Below are 18823 nucleotides of genomic sequence, written 5' to 3'. Positions count from 1 at the left end.
TTCTATCCCTATCAATTGGTGTCTAGTGAATCTGAGTATCTAATTATAGAGTGGATCTGAACCTACAGTCAGTTCCATATATCTCTGATATTTATCCCCTGAAGAGTCCGGCGGTAATGGAGTGGACAGAAACTTTTCACGTCAGGAGCATTTACTCAGGAACAGGATTAGTGAGCCATCCATAGATAGGGACAGGATCCAGACGGGGCGGGTGCTCTGTGTTATATAGGAAGGGCACTGTAGTCTCTTCCCAAACTTCATAGGGTCTATTTAGTGATAGGTGGCTTCTGACTATGCTAAAGTCCCCATACAATAAGATGCCATACTAACACATCCCCACTTGGGAAGACCTTTCCGAAATTGTGTCCGGAATCTTTTCTAACTCATCCGGATCCTCTAAGAGATACCCTGCAGGATCCAGTAAGATCTAACCATTTCTCATTTCATATTTGTTCAAGGTAATATTATGTGAATACTTCAAATAGTTTAAATCTGGTGTAACCTCTGTATTTCTTCTATATACCTTGGTGCACTGTGGTTTTTAATCTGAGTTATTTTTTCATCTTTTAGTGAAATGTCCATTAAAGGTTAAGTTTTATATCATTCTTTCCTTCCTCCCTTCTCATTCTGTTGGGTGGGTAGTAGTTGGTAAAAGTAGGAAGTAGAGCCCAGACATAGTAAAGGTTAACGTTGTTTAGTTGAATAAACTTATAGCATATCAAACAGAGATTCTATTGTTTTTGGCTCCAGCAGATTACAGGTACACTGGTACATTTCAATATAACTGCTGTGCTGGTTCCTATCAGAGTGACATATGATTGCTGCGTAGGATATCCTTGAGCACCTGGTCTTGTGCACTGAGGGTGTCTTTGGTACAGTTTTCCTCTTCTATATTCCAATTTTTTTTAAATCCCTAGGAGTGTGCTGCTATTAGAGCTGTTTTCCCTACTCCCTCGCCTGGTGTGCTCCTCCACACACTTCACCAACTCTCTACTACCACAGCATCCTGAAACCCCTCCCTTGGTGGGAAACAGGACTATCCCACTTCTGCCCAAAAGGGGGGAGAATGGAATGGTCAGTCTTATTCTATCTAAAGGTACTGTCACATGCTGGACAACCAAGCACATTACATGAAATACCATACATTAACAGTTGCATGACACTGAATGAGAAGACCTGCAAAGGAATGCACAAAGATGGTATACATTGTTAACCAGTAGCTCAGTATGAAGATGGCAGTGCCAACTCTGGGGTACTACACTACGCTATATCAAAGTCAGTGAGTTTGGTACAATGATAATAGAAGGTCTGTAGACCAAGAACTGCAAGTCCCTCACATTACAAGGCAAAAATATTAATTCTGGAATAGTGGTATACATATTTAATCCTTAAACACAAGGTGGTTCATTTATGAAATCAGATATGTGAGTTTTTGCGCCACCAGTTAATAAATTTGGTGCAGGCTAGTGATGGACGAACATCGGCCAGGACGGTTCGCGAACCGTGCGTTTGCGGACGGCCCCATTGAATTTAATGGCAGTCGAACCTGAAAAACCTTCAGGTCATATTTGCAGCCACCAAATACTTACTAGAAGTGCACAAATAATCCCAAAACATGGACAGTGACATACCAGAGAGGGATCATTGGCAAAAATTCCTACAAAAAATATGTATTTTAATCAGGGACCATTTTTATGCGTCTTAAAGCGAAACTCTCAAAAATGTGCCCTGCTGGAGCATAGAGGATTTTTATTTTAGGCCACGGGAGTACAGATCCCAAAAATTAGCCATTCACCTGACAGAAAAGAACTGGTGATGATGTGGCTGGAGGTACATTAGGCGGTCACTGGAAAAAATGCTCACTGTAGGCCAGTACAGGCCCCAAAAAATCGGCCTTTACCTGACAGAAAAGAACTTGTGATTATGTGGCTGGAGGTACATTAGGGGGTCACTGGAAAAAATGTTTATTGTAGGCCAGTACAGGTCCCAAAAATTAGGCATTAACCTGACAGAAAAGAACTTGTGATTATGTGGCTGGAGGTACATTAGGCGGTCATTGGATAAAAATTTTACTGTAGGCCACGGGAGTACAGGCCCCAAAAATTTGACATTCACCTGACAGAAAAGAACTTGTGATTATGTGGCTGGAGTTACATTAGGCGGTCACTGGAAAAAATGCTTACTGTAGGCCAGTACAGGCCCCAAAAATTAGACATTAAGCTGACAGAAAAGATCTTGTGATGATGTGGCTGGAGGTAGATTAGGCGGTTTCTGGATACAAATTTTACTGTAGGCCAGTACAGGCTCCAAAAATTCGGCATTCACCTTACAGAAAAGAAATTGTGATTGTGTGGCTGGAGGTACATTAGGCGGTCACTGGAAAAAATGTTTACTGTAGGCCAGTACAGGCCCCAAAAATTAGGCATTCATCTGACAGAAAAGAACTTGTGATGATGTGGCTGGAGGTACATTAGGCGGTAACGGATAAAAAATTTACAGTAGGCCAGTACAGGCCCCAAAAATTGGGCATTTACCTAATAGAAAAAAACTTGTGATGATGTGGCTAGAGGTACATTAGGCTGTCACCGGATAAAAAAATTACTGTAGGCCACTGGAGTACAGGCCCCCAAAATTAGGCATTCACCTGACAGAAAAGAACTTGTGATTATGTGGCTGGAGGTACCGTATTTTTCGCCCTACAAAACGCACTCCCCCCCCTCCCCCCCAAAGTGGGTGAAAAATAGCAGTGTGTCTTATAGGGTGAATGCTGCATTTTGGCGAATTTTCAATGATACGCCATGCCAAGAAGCCGCGCGGTGGGTGTATCAGCTGAGAGGGAGGAGGGGCTGGGGGCCGGCATCTGCTTTTATAATGACAGCGGGGCCCGTGAAGTGACTGTATTCTACTGCACGGGCCCCGCCCACGCCGCCTGCTTTATTCATAAAGTGGGTGGCGCAGGAGCGTGACGTAGTGTCTCATGCTGCCAGCGCCCGTCCTTCCTGCCTGCCTCCTCCCTCCTCTCTGCTACCGAGCGCTTGTAAGTATACAGGTGCTGATTACCCGATCATTCACACTACAGGGACACTGTTATGGAGGGGATCTGTGGATGACACATAGCATAAGATGCTATATATGTGTCATCCACAGATCCCCATAACAGTGCCATGCAGAGACCCCAATAACAGCCATCCAGAGATCCCCATAACAGTGTCACCCACAGATCCCCCATAACAGTGTCACCCACAGATCCCCCGTAATAGTTTCACCCACTGATCCCCCATAAAAGTATCACCCACTGATTCCCCATAACAGTGTCACCTACAGATCCCCCATAACAGTGTCACCCAAAGATCCCCCATAACAGTGTCACCCAAAGATCCCCCATAACAGTGCGCCATCCACAGACCCCCATAACAGTGCGTCATCCACAGATCCCCTATAATAGTGTCATCCACAGACTACCATTAGTTCAAAACCCACCAAAAGCACTGCTTTTGGTTCAAAATATTTTTTTTATTATTTTCCTCCTTAAAAACCTATGTGCGTCTTATGGGCCGGTGCGTCTTATAGGGCAAAAAATACAGTAGATTAAGCGGTCCCTAGATAAATATGTTACTGTAGGCTTCTGGAGTAGAGGCTTCAAAAATTAGGCATTCACCTGACAGAAAAGTTATTTTATGCCGCTTCATATACATAAGACAAGGACCATTCTTTGTTCTGGGTGGTGGTGGATATGTGTGGACTGGCATGAGGAAATTCAATTACACTTGGTCGTCACAGGTGTTGAATTCCTCAGAGATCCATACCTCATTCATTTTTAGAAATGTGAGGTAGTCCACACTGTCGTGAGCTAGGCGCTTATCGGTCACGATCCCCCCTGCTGTGCTGAACGTCCTTTCGGACAGGACACTCGACGAGGGGCAAGTCAAGAGTTCCATGGCAAATTGTGCCAGCTCTGGCCACAGGTCAAACCTGCACACCCAGTAGTCCAGTAGTTCCTCGCTTCTCAGAGAATCCACATTGGCCGTTAAACCGATGTAGTTGGACCCCTATCGGTCTAGGTGTTACCTGAGGCTGGATCCGTCAGCAAGGCGAGCAATGGAAGATCTTTTAAAATGGACAGAGATTTTCCTGGCCTGCCACGAGACGTACTGGACCCCAGGGAATTTGGCAAAGAATCGCTGCACGACTAAGTTCAGGATGTGTGCCATGCACGACATGTTGGAGAGCACCCGACAGTTTAAGGAGGGTGATGAGGGACTGGTGGTGTCCCCCCTTTAACCTTATTAGGATATGGCAGGCCCCCTGATCTTCCTTACGGCAGGTTTGGGGAAGGCAGGGTTAATGGTGCCGGGAAAAGAGTGTGAGGAGTTAATGGAGGGTGGTATTACCGGGAAGCAGGAAGGGGAGGTGGTTGCTGCTAGGGGTATATATACGCCCCCTTCTGCCCCTGCCTCTTCCTCTTTTCGGAGAAGGCAAGCTGGTAGGTTCTCTTGCTTGCTGCCTGTCCCCCCCGAGAGTATGGCTGCAGGAGACGCTCGTTTGCGGGATGCTCTCCTGGCACGGCTTAGTGAGGAAGGTGAGGGCTGGCTGCGCTCTTTTTTGAGCGGCTTGAGCACTCCCGCTTCTTCTCTCCCTCCTGCGCCTGAATCATTGGCGGCGGTGAGTGCACCGCAGGTGGCTGTTCCCCCCCTCATTGCCCAGTCTGATGTTCCGGTGGGTCGGCGTTCCAGCCGTACTCACCGGCCTCCTGTGCGCTTGGGGCACTCGCCTCCTCCCTCCCTGGGCGCCGCTTCGGCTCCGGTTTCGCCGCGCAGGCGCGCTTCCTCTGTGCGGCAGACGCGAGTGGTTTCGCGCCGGCCGGAGTTAGCCCCGCCCCTTCCGCTTCCGCCTTCTGGGCAGATTCAGTCCCGGTGCGCGGCAGTGTGGGGAGCGGGGGTTTATGCAGGCATGGGATCCCACCATAGTGCCCAGGAGGATTGCGAGCGGTCATTAACCCCTCCGGACTCGCAGCAGGCCCCTATTCTCCCTCCTCCTCCTCCCTCTATTTTAGTACCTGGGCATAGGGATGGCATGTTGCTTGTACCAGGTGGGTTGGGGGCGGTTAGCCAGTTACCCGCACCCCCCCTTCCTGCTGCGGGGGTTGTGCCCATACACCCCCCCACCTTCCCAGCTTCCACCTGCCCTCCCACTGTCCCAGCCAGCTGCGGTTCCTCCCCCTGCTGTTCGCTCGCGCAGGCGCAGGGAGGTGTCCATGTCCCCCTCCTCATCAGCTGATGGCAGGAGTAGGGGCCGCCGGGGTCGCCGCAGTCGTCGTCCGCGGCGCGGTTCCCGGTCTTCTAGGCGCAGTAGGCGGTCCAGATCCTCTCGCTGGCGCTCCCCGTCGTCCTCAGACGGGTCTTCGGGCGCTTCAGGGGAGTCTGTTCGGACACCGCGTTCCCGGCGGGACAGGCCGGTCCCTGTTGAGCTGTCCAGGGCATCCAGCCTGGTGAATTTGGCGGTGCACAGGAATGACGTGCCTGTACCTGCATTGGCCGCGCCGGTACCTTCTCCTGCTGGTGAGTACCAATATGCTGGGGCGTGGGGGGCTGGTGGGTCCTCTGCGGGTTTGGAAGTGTTATTGAAGTCTTTGTTGGACAAATTGCCGGCCTTGTTGCCCCCGGCGGCACCGGTGGCGGTTGCGCCAGAGTTGGTCGCGGCGATGGCTCCGGGGTCCGATTCGAGGGAGGCGTCGTCTGCATCTGACCGGGCCACACCGGTGCTGGCGGGTGTGCATAAGGATTCTTTTTTCTGCGGGGTTAGCCCTTTGGGTTCGCATTTAGAGGAGGCGGTGCGTGAGAAGATTTGGTCCAATCAGTATGTGGACATTTGGTCTCTGGTGTCAGTTGACCAGCACACGGTGGATAGGGAAAAACGTTTCTTGGATAAACCTTATGATAGGAGGGTGAAGGTGTCCAAGACTATGAACAATTGGTTGCAGGCGTTTGCAGTTTTGGGGTGCGTTATGGGACAGCGGCACCCTGAGCGCTGTGTGGAGTTGTTCATATATTTGGATACTATCTATAGTGCGTATAAGGCTCATGGGGGTAGCGCATGGTGGAGGTATGATGAGGAGTTCAGGAGGCGTTTGGCGCTTCAGCCGGAGCTGGGTTGGGGGGTGAAGGCCACGGATGTGTGGCTTCGCCTGATGGTATCGCAGCGCCCGCCTTCCTTTCCTGGGGCGGCCGCTGGTGCCGGGGCCTCGGCAGCCCAGGGGCCGGTGGCCGTTAGACGACCAGGCGCGTGCTGGTTGTTCAATGAGGGTTTCTGCAAATATGCCGGTTTGTGTAAATACAAGCATGAATGTTCGGCCTGTGGCGGCCCTCACGCAGCGGGTAGGTGTACCAGATCCCAGGTTAGGCCCGGTAGGACCCCCTTGGCCTTTGAGCATAAGGACGCCAGTCAGCGTGGTAGAGATGGCACCGTGGTTAAGCAGGTATCCCAATAGGGAGGCTGCCGTGACCCTGTTTGAGGGTTTTTCTGACGGGTTTTTCATTCCGTTTGTTCTTAGTCGGTCTCCGGTTTACGCTGATAACCTTATATCTGTTAGGGAACACCCGGGAGTCCTGGAGACTAAGTTGCAGAAGGAGGTTTCGGCTGGTAGGATGGCTGGCCCCTTTGTGGCCCCGCCTTTTTCCAATTTGAGGGTTTCGCCGTGGGGTGTGGTCCCCAAGAAGGAGGCGGGTAAATTTCGCCTTATTCATCATCTGTCTCACCCCCGTGGTATGTCAGTGAATGATGCTATCCTTCCTGAGGAGGCCTCCGTTACGTATGTGTCTTTTGATAGGGCTGTGGCGTTGGTGCGTAAGGCGGGACGGGGTGCCCTTATGGCGAAATCGGATATTGAATCTGCGTTTAGGTTGTTGCCCATCCACCCTGATTGTTTTCATTTGCTGGGGGGTTGTTTTGAGGGCCTTTTTTATTACGATATGTGTCTACCTATGGGGTGCTCCATCTCGTGCCATTATTTCGAAATGTTCAGCTCATTCTTGGAATGGGTTGTCCGTGTTGAGTCGGGGTTGTCGTCTGTGATTCACTATCTCGACGATTTCCTTTTTGTGGGCTCACAGGAGAGTGACGGCTGTCAATTCTTGCTGTCCACGTTTTTGCGGTTAATGGCTCGCTTTGGAGTCCCTATTTCGGTTGAGAAGACGGAGGGCCCGGTTACTTGCCTTTCCTTTTTGGGGATCGAAATTGATTCGGTTGCAATGGTTTTTCGGCTTCCGGGGGACAAGTTGAGTGCCTTGGTGGGGTTGATTGAGGGTTTTTTGGCGGTGCGGAAGGTTACCTTGCGGCAACTCCAGTCCCTTTTGGGTTTGCTTTGTTTTGCGTGTCGGGTCATGCCTATGGGTCGGGTTTTTTCGCGTCGCCTCTCTTTGGCGACGCGGGGAGCCCGGGCCCCTCGGCATCGTATTCGGCTTACGAGCTCGATGAAGGCGGATTTGAGGGTGTGGAGTTCCTTTTTGGGTGCCTACAATGGGCATACTTGCTTTATTGCAGAGGTGGTTTCGAACTCGGAAATGGCGTTGTGGTCTGATGCGGCTGGCTCTTGTGGCTTTGGTACGATACTGGGTACGGAGTGGTGTGCGGCCCCCTGGCCTGAGGAGTGGCGCGCCCTGGGGCTTGTTAGGAATTTGACTCTGTTGGAGCTGTTCCCTATAGTGGTGGCGGTGGAGATTTGGGGTGACCGTTTAGCGAACCGGCATGTTTGTTTTTGGTCGGATAATCTAGGGACAGTTCAATGTATTAATCGTTTGTCGTCCTCGTCCCTCCCGGTGTTGGCGTTGCTGCGGCATTTGGTGCTCCGTTGTCTAGAGCGCAACATTTACTTCCGGGCCAGGCATGTTCCGGGAGTCGATAATCGTGTCGCTGATGCTCTTTCTCGCTTCAATTGGCAGGTGTTTCGGGAGCTTCTTCCGGAGGCGCAATCGGATGGGCAGGAGTGCCCTCAGTTCCTGTGGCGGCTGGTGGCCAGCAGCTGCTATCCCTCGTGAGTGCGTCCGTGACGCCGGCAACTTGGCAGGCACATGGTGCTGTTCGGCCGGTGGTTTGGCTGTTGGGCCATTCTTATATATTTTGGGCTGCGCAACGGGCGGAACGACGGCCTGGAGGTCGGAGCCTTGGATTCAGGGAAGTAGAGGTGTTTTGGAAGGGGATACGGGGCCTTAGGTGGTCTCAACTGTTGCCTGAGGTGGTTGACATTGGTCTCCGATCCGTGGGACCGGTGGTGCTGGTGATCCATGCGGGCGGGAACGATCTTTGCGCCCTGCGACTTACTGAATTGATGGCGCTCATGCGTTCGGACCTGGAGAGGTTTCCGGCTTTCTTTAGAGAGTTGGTTATCGTGTGGTCGGAGGTGGTGCCCCGGGTGGTGTGGCATGGGGCCCGGGACGGTGAGGCTCTGGAGAGGGGCCGGAGGACTCTGAATGCTCGTATCTCGCGCTTTGTGCGCTCTCGTGGTGGTGTCACGGTTCGTCATCGGCAGTTGGAGGGTGACAATAGGGCCTTGATGAGGCCGGATGGGGTCCATCTGACGGAGATTGGGCTAGATATATTTTTGTCTGGCCTTCAGGACGGCATTGAGCAGGGCTTCTTTTTGCTGGGTGGTGGTCGGAGTCCTGTATAATCGGCCTCCTCCGTGGCGGCAATGTGGAGAACAGGAACATAATCGGAGCTGAGTTGGCGCACGTGCCCTCTGGTGTTCAGGGGTTGGCACACCGCACAGAAGGAGTGGTTGGAGGAGGAGTTTAAATGTGCCTGTTTAACGTGAGCTGTGGCCGACAATCACCCAGTAAAGAGAGAGTTAAAACAGTTGAGCGGTGTCCGTGTTCTTTTGTTTTAAGATAAATGGGGTATGGGGGGGGGCCTGAAGGTAGGTCTTATCCTAACCCGGTGTTTCCCTGAGTACCAACAGTCTGGAGAGCACCCGACAGTTTAAGGAGGGTGATGAGGGACTGGTGGTGTCCCCCCTTTAACCTTATTAGGATATGGCAGGCCCCCTGATCTTCCTTACGGCAGGTTTGGGGAAGGCAGGGTTAATGGTGCCGGGAAAAGAGTGTGAGGAGTTAATGGAGGGTGGTATTACCGGGAAGCAGGAAGGGGAGGTGGTTGCTGCTAGGGGTATATATACGCCCCCTTCTGCCCCTGCCTCTTCCTCTTTTCGGAGAAGGCAAGCTGTCCCGCCCTCCCTCCCCTTTGATGGTGTTGGTTTGCCTTGTGTTTGGTTGGTCATGTTGTTTTTCTTTTTCGAGGTTCGAAGTTGTTGCGGAATTCGGAAGTCACAGCTGGCGGCAATGTGGAGAACAGGAACATAATCGGAGCTGAGTTGGCGCACGTGCCCTCTGGTGTTCAGGGGTTGGCACACCGCACAGAAGGAGTGGTTGGAGGAGGAGTTTAAATGTGCCTGTTTAACGTGAGCTGTGGCCGACAATCACCCAGTAAAGAGAGAGTTAAAACAGTTGAGCGGTGTCCGTGTTCTTTTGTTTTAAGATAAATGGGGTATGGGGGGGGGCCTGAAGGTAGGTCTTATCCTAACCCGGTGTTTCCCTGAGTACCAACAGTCGTGTCATTTTGCCTTGTTTCAGCACGCTCAGCAGATTGGCACCGTTGTCACACACCACTTTACCAACTGTCAAATTGAGCAGAGTTACCTACTGATCGGCCTGGGCCCCACAGAGCTGAAAGCAGTGCAGGACTGATGAGGCTCTTGGCTTCCAGGCACAACAGCCGCAGCATGGCAACATCTCACCTGGCACGTCAAATATGTTCTGGGGAGCTTGGGGGCGCAGCGGAAGAGGCGGTAGCAGTGGAAAAGGAGGAGTCAGCCGAGGAGGAAACGGAGGATAGAGTAGAAGGAGGAGAAGAGGCAGAACTTCATGCAATCCGTGGTGGCAACACCAAATCCACACGGGAGCCACAGGTTACTTGCTTGATAGCCATCAGAAGGTTCACCCAGTGGGCAGTAAAAGTTATGTACCTTCCCTGCCCATGTTTGCTAGATCTTATGTCTGTCATCAGATGTATCTTGGCACCGACACTGTGTGCCAAAGATATATTCACTTTCCACTGAACTTGGCCATATAGCTCTGGGATGCCATTCTGGGAGAAATATTTCCTTCCGGGGACCTTCCATTGCAGTGTGCCAATGGCCACAAATTTTCTAAAGGCCTCCCAGTCCACCAGTTTATATGGCAGTAGTTGGCGGGCTAGCAGTTCCGACAAGCCAGCGGTCAGCCATTGGCCAAGAGGGTTATCCAGCGTTATCAACTTTTTACACTTGAACATGTGTGCCATGAAACCCTGCCTTCTGCCAGATGAATGCGACGACAGCATGGTGGAAGGTGGAGAGGAGGACAAATGGGAGGAGAGAGGAGAAGAGGCAGAATGTGGAGCGCTGGAAGTGTGGCTTTGTGTTGCTCCCACTGGGATCGGTGATGGGAGGCCAGGTGACTTCTTAAAGCGGTTGTCCCTAGGTGAGTGTTGGGCTTACCGTGACTTTGGCGTTCACAGCACAGGCTGCAGAGGGCAACACTATTGTCTGCAGCGGACACGTTAAAAATAGCCCACACTGCGGAACCATGTGCCGACATCCTGGGAGCGCCAGATGTGACCATATATGGTTGATGGCTCGCTCCTGATACATTAGCAGTCTGGTTTTTCCCTCCTGTGCAATGTAAGTTCTGCCTGCTTCTGTAACACCCCAGTGTTGGGTTACTAAACGCTTTTACCCCGCTACTATCTGCTAAGAGCATTAACACGGTTATCTGATGTGATTTCGCTCATGTCATTCACAACTGTGCAGATAAAACCATTTAAAATGTGATATTTTCCTTGTAATGTTTCAGGTCTACCAGCAGGTGGCAGCGGCGCTGGTAGGAATAGTTTTAATGTTATGGCCATTCAGAATGGAACATTCCAGTTCTGTTCTGCCCCCCTGCTTAAGGGAAGTGGAGTTTCCCACACCCTGCAGCAAGGGAGGAAAAACCAGTTAGATCCAGTGTGTTCCAGCTCTCCCTGCATGGGGAAGACTGTGTGTGTAGGAGCTCCCAGTTCTAGGGATCCAAGCCAGTCTCTTGTCTCGGCTGAGACAAAAGATCACCATTCCCAGTCTGAGCCTTTCAGCCTCAGCTGGTTCAAAGCAAGCAGCCACCTCCAGTATTCCAGGAAGAAGCATACCCTGTGAGCACACCTGTGAGTACCTTCCAGAGATCAGGAGAAGCCAAATTCCTCCTCAGCTAGTCAGTCCCCAAGACAGCAGAAGATAGCAATTCCTGCCACATTACAGAGCCACAAGCAGACGACTTATCCTGCAGAGAGCTCCAGGCACATGATAAAACAAGAAGACAGATCCCTGCCACACATTGCCAATACCTGCTTGGACCCAAGACTATTGCTGTATCTCACTTGGATGAAAGCTGCTTATAGTAAAGACAAGTTTGAACTTTATTCCAAGTCTGGATCTCAATTATTGCTGCAAATCCCTCAATTACTCCTACTAGCAGCACATTTATTTTATTGCAAGTGAGCCAGGATCCAGGAGTCCAGCCGTACCCAGGTAGGAGACACTGTTGACACTATACCCACTATTATACAAAGACATTACACCACTCTGACATTCCTAGCCTGGTACGTGAGTTACATCTTAAAGGGCCCTGAGACTGTACCCTGCGCACGCTGCAATTGGCGTCACAAACAAACCATAGACTATTATACCCATATCCTGACCCACTGCATAATTGGTGTCCGTGTAACTGCACCCACGGTCTGGCTCATTGCACTTCTCCTTCCTATCTGCTGGTCCATCTCTCCCTCTAAACCTCCCTCCTCTTCCTCTCTTGTGGGCCCCCACGGTGGCAGGCGCAGCACTATGAAGCGCCTTATGCGCTGTGACATTAGAAGAATTCTGATATCTCTGATTTTTAATCTAACCAGACGATCTATTACTCTGTAATTCCTCTAGTGCTGTTCTATGGAAACAGTAGGTTTAAAGAGCATACCAAATGTTTGAAAAATCGTCTTTATTAACTTCAAATTTTCTTCATATATGGAAATGGAAATTTTACAGTGGCTCAACCTCCTATGCCGTCTGGGACCGGTGCACACCCCTTGCGGCCTACCCCTGGTTGCAATGGGAAAATAGTAAGTGATAAATTAATGTAGGGGGCACTCAATTACCTGGAACCAAATGGACACAGATGGACGATGGATGCGGTCTAACTATTGCTAAATTCATTACCGATTAACATAACAATAAAATGCATCATACATATCATATATTACCACACACAAAAGGCGCCTAAATGACAATGACAATACACAATCTTTTATGACAATGCACAATCTTTAAAATGGCAAATAGCAATCAGTCTAGTATAGGTCGCTGATAATGCAGCATAATCGGCTGACCAGCTGACTGCTCGTGATAAAGACTGTTGCTAACACCTCGTTGTGATAACACGGATAGTCCCACAATAGGGCAAGAAAATGACTGTTTTTTTCCAGCTAATTCCGCTCCAGTCCACACTGTCACGAAAATATATGCATGTATGCCACTTTGCAATGTAAATTCAGCGTTCCAGACAGAGGATGATGTTCATTCGCCACAAATATGTTGCTTACGGCCTGCTGACGTGTACCGCTGCAACGTACTGACTCGGTACAGACGGGCTCCGTATTAGTATGGTCAACAAGTGTCCAGTTAGGGCATATATAGATGAATAGTAACAATGCTAGTTACATTACCCCTCCAGACGACCGATGAGATATTGTAGCCCCTGTAGGATAAATCGAGTCTACGTGCGGTCCGTGGCGTCCTGGCTATGAGCTGTGCGCTGCGATTGGCGAGCGCTGCAGCAAGGGACACGCCTAATACAAAAAATCCGTCCAGTACAACAGAGGGAGCTGCAGACACCGGAGCCTATCCCGGGCGAACGGAGCGGCGCCCAGACATACTAATAAGTGCAGGGGGACCCCTGGGCGCCGCTCTGCCCACTGATATAGTTAGTTTTTAAACTAGTGAAAGGTCCTCTTTAAAGGGGTTGTCCGGGATCAAACTTATTTTTGTTAAAACATCTTACTCACCTTTAGTAGCCAAGTCTATGTTCCCAAGGTGGTTTGAGGTATCTTTTACTCTGGAGCATGGCTCCTACAGTCCTGAACACATTGTTTACATATCTGTTTATCTGTTCCTTCACTTCCTGCTGTACTGCACTGTGGGTCCCAGTGCTTCTCCTGTCTAACATCGTGTCCCTGCACCCTCCCCCCTCATACATATTCATGCATCCTGCACAGCCTCCACTCCTCCTTCGATCCGCCCCCTCATATATATTCATGCATCCTGCACAGCCTCCACTCCTCCTTCTATCCGCCCCCTCATACATATTCATTCTCTTGCCTCATATTCCTCCCCCATATGTATGCCCCTAAACTTCTCCTTGCTCTATCTTTGGCATCTGTCATGTGCTCAGTGTTTGCAAAGCAGAGAGACAACCGGACAGTGTCACACTGTAAGGGGCACACTCCCACATGCAGGGCTTATTTTCTCAGAGAAAAGGTGGTGGAACTCACCCCCCCTCCCCTGGCCACGCCCCTACCCACCCCTAGGACCGCCCCCTAAAACCACCCCTTTAGAGAACAGGGATGCAAGTAAAATCTCCATCTCGCCATGTGCATGGAGGATAATAACTTAAAATCTTATTATCCTCCCTGCACAGGGCAGGATGGAGATTTCACAAGTAGAAAGACCATGAAATCTCCATACCCCTGACGGCGCATTGCGGTTGGGTGCACGCGCTGTGTCCCTGCGCGTAGGGGCGTGCCAACTGGAAGTCACGTGGCAGGGGTAGGAAAATTTTATAGTTCGGTTAAAATTTTACAACACCAGCGCAGCCTGGCCCCATCCTTCCCTCATGTAGTGTGCCTGCCTTGCCTGCCAGTGACACTAGTTGCCAGTTGCAACACATGGCCGGCAAAGCCGGGCCCCATCCTAAGTTCCCCCAGCTTGGGGGAACTTAGGATGGGGCTCGGCTGTGCCGGCCATGTGTGGACTAGGGCACTGGCAGGCAGTGGCACATTACTTGGGGGAAGGATGGGGCCCGGCTGCGCCGCCCATGTGTGGACTAGGGCACTGGCAGGCAAGGCAGGCAGTGGCACAAGGGGGGCCTGCCGCCCCAAGTAGTGTGCCAGTGCCACTGCCTGCCTTGCCTAGTGCCACAATGCCATTGCCAGAGACGGTCGTGACAGCCAGGCTGCCAGTGCCCGTGGCCACCCTAGTCCATACATGGGCAGCACAGCCTGGCCTGGCCCCTTCCTTCCCTGTTCCTGTTCCCCTAATTGGCCAATTCAATCTTTTTTAATTTAAAAATGAAATAAATGAAAAATTACCTTTTTCCTTTTCCTGCCTGGTGCCTCTGCCTCTTGCTCGTGGCGACACCCCACAACACTAAACTGCCACCCGCGCCTCCATCAGGCGCCCTGCCTGCTCAGCACAGCCTGGCCTGGCCCCTTCCTTCTCTGTTCCTGTTCCCCTAATTGGCCAATTCAATCTTTTTTAATTTAAAAATTAAATAAATAAAAAATTACCTTTTTCCTTTTCCTGCCTGGTGCCTCTGCCTCTTGCTCGTGGCGACACCCCACAACACTAAACTGCCGCCCGCGCCTCCAGCAGCCGCCCTGCCTGCTGGGCGGGCCTGTCAGTGGAGCTGGAGGCGGGGGGTCCCGGGTCTGGGGCCGCAGACAGGCTGCAATGGAGTCGGCCTGGGGGCAGGGTTTGGGGCCACTCTAGAATTGCCGTCTCCTTGGCTCTCTCCGCCGCTGTCAGTGGTGGTCGGGAGCTGGGCAGGAGCTGGAGAGCCGGAGGCTGCAGGGCCAGGGACTGAGAGGCGAGCAATCATGATTGTAAACTGTCTAAGTAAGCAGCGGCGTAGCCTAAGCAGCGGGCCGGCTGGGCCCAGTAACTAAAGGGGACGGGGCGAGTCGGAGAAAATAGGTGGCGGAACGCCGTTCCGGGGCGTTCCGCCAGAAAAAAAGCCCTGCCCACATGTATCTATAAACACACCTGACATTATCACACTATAGGGGGCACGCTCCCACATGTATCCATAAACATACCGGACACCGTCACACTGTAAGGGACACACTCCCACATGCATCCATAAACATACCGGACACCATCACACTATAAGGGGAACGCTCCCACATGCATCCATAAACATACCGGACACCGTCACACTGTAAGGGGCATGCTCCCACACACATCCATAAACATACCGGACACTGTCAAACTGTAAGGGGCACGTTCCCACATGCATCCATAAACATACCAGACACCGTCACACTGTAAGGGGCACGCTCCCACATGCATCCATAAACATACCTGACACCGTCACACTGTAAGGGGCATGCTCCCACATGCATCCATAAACATACCAGACACCGTCACACTGTAAGGGGCACGCTCCCATCTATATCTATATATATATATGTATAGAAAAATCCAAGGCAGCACACAAATAACGGTGAAAAAATAGGGTATTTATTCCCCCATGTGTAGACAGCAACGTTTCAGCTCTCGCAATGGAGCCTTTGTCAAGTCATGGCTTGACAAAGGCTCCATTGAGAGAGCTGAAACGTTGCTGTCTACACATGGGGGAATAAATACCCAATTATTTTCACCGTTATTTGTATGATGCCTTGGATTTTTCTATACATATACAAAATTGGATCAAGTCCGTGGTCTGCTTCAAGGAATTGCACCCCTGTGATTTGTGTGCTGCTCATCTTTCTTCTTTTACATATATATATATATATATATATATATATATATACACACATATATAAACATATTTCAAGGTAAACCTTATATACTGACCTGGCAACTGAGCCATTGTTTTTTTTTTTTACACACTCAACATGCCATTGTCTAAATGCAATGTATGCAATTAACATGGCCATGTCATCCTGTGGTGCTGTGGTGAAAGGAATTCCTCATTTCTAAAGCCTTCTGCCCCATTAGCTAGTAATTCTGATGGGAGGAGTTTTCTATACTAACAAGCATAGTAATCCTCCTCCATTCATTGTAATCACCGACTGGGGCGGGCCTTAGCGCAATGCCGGCCAGACAAGTTACCGCCCCTCCAACCTCTCTGCATAATTATCTAGACTGCCAGTGATGTCACCGGGCTCTCTGAGCAGAGGAAGAGGAGGCTTTGCTCACCTGCCAGGGACCCGGTACGTCACTGAAGATAAGAAAATACTCACTTCCGGCCATGAATTGAAAGGAGGAAAACAGTGCTTCAGCAATATGTTCTAAAGGTACCACATGTATGTTTGTAATGTTTATGTTATTAGACTACTAATAGACAAATGTCCCCAATCCCAGACACCCCCTTTAACAATAGGAACATTATATAGCTGTTTTAAATTCCTATTTTGGCCTCTCTGATTCCATAAAACACAGCTCTTAGTGGAGTGAATGTCTGTTCAGCGTCTCTCTCTGGTGAATAATAATTTCTAGCAGCTTCTGCTAGGGATTTTCCCATACAGGTTGTGTGTGAGTCTGGCTGTGATTGGTAAAAACTCCTGCTGTGTGTGAGGCTGGCTGTAACTGGTCTAGACTCCTGCCCAGCAACAACGGTTTAACTCTATGCTTTCTATTGTTTCTGCTTTGTCATTGAGCTTACCTCACATCCATATAATGAATCTTAAAGGCATATTATCTTTTCTGCTTCTGTGAACTTAATATATATAACAGTTATATGACATCCAAACATAAAGTCACTGTAAATAACTCTGTTTTTGTCTTTAACACACATAGGAGCTGTATTAAGGTTATTGGCAGGTCTAGCTGTATAAACATATAAGCTATGTTAGCAACCTTGGACAGGTCTTAGCTGGCCAGCTACACCGCGTGAAGTCCATCGACACGTCATCATGGTCAACTTTACCACCACTGACATTTTTAGATCTCGGAGTAAGCAGCAACAGCAGGGACCTCCCACCATGGGCTGATCTGGGTACTGTGGTGAGACCGCTGGGAGGCGGCCGTTGCTACCTCCTCTTCCTTATCCGATGTCAAGAATAGCTGCGCATCGGTAAGGTCTGGGAATGAATGGGAAAATAATTCCTCTGACTCGAGTGGAGGGGCTATGGTGGTGTCTTTGGGGGTGCACACAGCAGAGAGTGAGAAGGGTGCAGATACAGAGGATGAGGAGTAGAGATGTCTTTGTGGTTCGCCCAGCGGTCGCTTTCTGGCAAACTTTGCTTGTTCACGGTTCGCCGAACAGGCGAACATTTTGCAATGTCCGCCAGCGCCATATTCTTTTACATTGTGAAGAACTTTGACCAATGACACAGCCATCAGGTGGTACAGGACAGCCAATTGAGATGTTTTAGCACATGGACATACCCCTTACATTATAAATAAACCTGATCTGGCCGCAATTTTATATTCAGTCTTTTGCCAGTGTAGGGAGAGGTTGCTGTGTGGAGTAGGGACAGACTGTTAGGAGCACCAAACACTAGCTAATAGGGCCACAAAAGTCCTTTTAAGGACTGGTATAGGTGTGCTATTGTTAGGTGTGACTTACTGAGGGGTGTGATATACTTATAATATACTTTCTAACATAGAAACTATATTATAGTGCATTTGTATGGTGCAGCAGATTTGTGCGGTTTTGCTGCGATACTGCAGCTATACAGAGGGGCAAGTGCTCTTGGAACAAATAATTTAAACTGGTGTGATATACCAATTGCTCCCCCCAAAAAGTGATTAAGGCAGGGGTGTTATATACCAATAATATACGTTCTATATAGTGCATTTGGGTAGTGCAGCATTTGTTTGCGGTTTCACTGTATTACCGCAGCTACAGAGTGACAAACGCTATTGTAACAAATAATTTCTACTGGTGTGATATACCAGTTGCCCTGTACAAAAAAGTGATTGAGGCAGGGGTGTTATATACCAATAATATACTTTCTATACAGCGCATCTGGGTAGTGCAGCATTTGTTAGCGGTTTTGCTGCGTTACCGCAGCTACACAGAATGACAAACGCTATTGGAATCAATAATTTCTACTGTTGTGATATACCAGTTGCCCCCCCAAAAAAGTGATTGAGGCAGGGGTGTGATATACCTTCTTCAACAAATACTGCTCTTCTATAGGGACTTTTGTCACAGGTTCATTTTGAAAATGACAGGCAGAGGAAGAGGCAGGCCTTTACGCAGGGGTGGTAGGGGTTGGGCAGGTGCACCAGGCCGGAGCCTAAGTAGGAAATTGCAGAAGGTGCGTGCGATTAAGTCAAAGGACGCACCAGACTTGGTTGAGTGGCTCACTCAGCCGTCCGCTTCTGCACCCTCCTCATCCTCTCTATCTGCACCCTCTTCACTCTCTGCTGTGTGCACACCCAAAGACACCACCACCACCATATCCCCTCCGCTCAAGTCCTTACCGATGCGCAGCCATTCTTGGCATCAGATCAGATAGCGGATGTATCAACGGTCGCCACCCAGCAGTCTAATGACAGTACCAAGGTCAGCCCAAGAAGGGTGGTCCCCGCTGTTGCTGTCTACTCTGAGATCTCTAATGTCAGTGTTGGTGAAGGTGATGATGATGACGTGTCTATGGACGTCACGTGGGTGCCCACAAGAGAGGAAGAGGAGGGGAGTCCAGACGGAGAGATGGAGCAGCACATAGGGATGATAAGGAGGAGAAGCAGGCAGAGCTCGCAGGGCACAGGAGGCAAAAAGCAGACTGCAAATGTATCTGGAGTGAGCCATCCACCATG

The sequence above is a fragment of the Bufo gargarizans genome, chromosome 3 (assembly GCF_014858855.1).
Source record: "Bufo gargarizans isolate SCDJY-AF-19 chromosome 3, ASM1485885v1, whole genome shotgun sequence".
NCBI lineage: Eukaryota > Metazoa > Chordata > Amphibia > Anura > Bufonidae > Bufo > Bufo gargarizans.
This window is presented reverse-complemented; position numbering follows the sequence as displayed.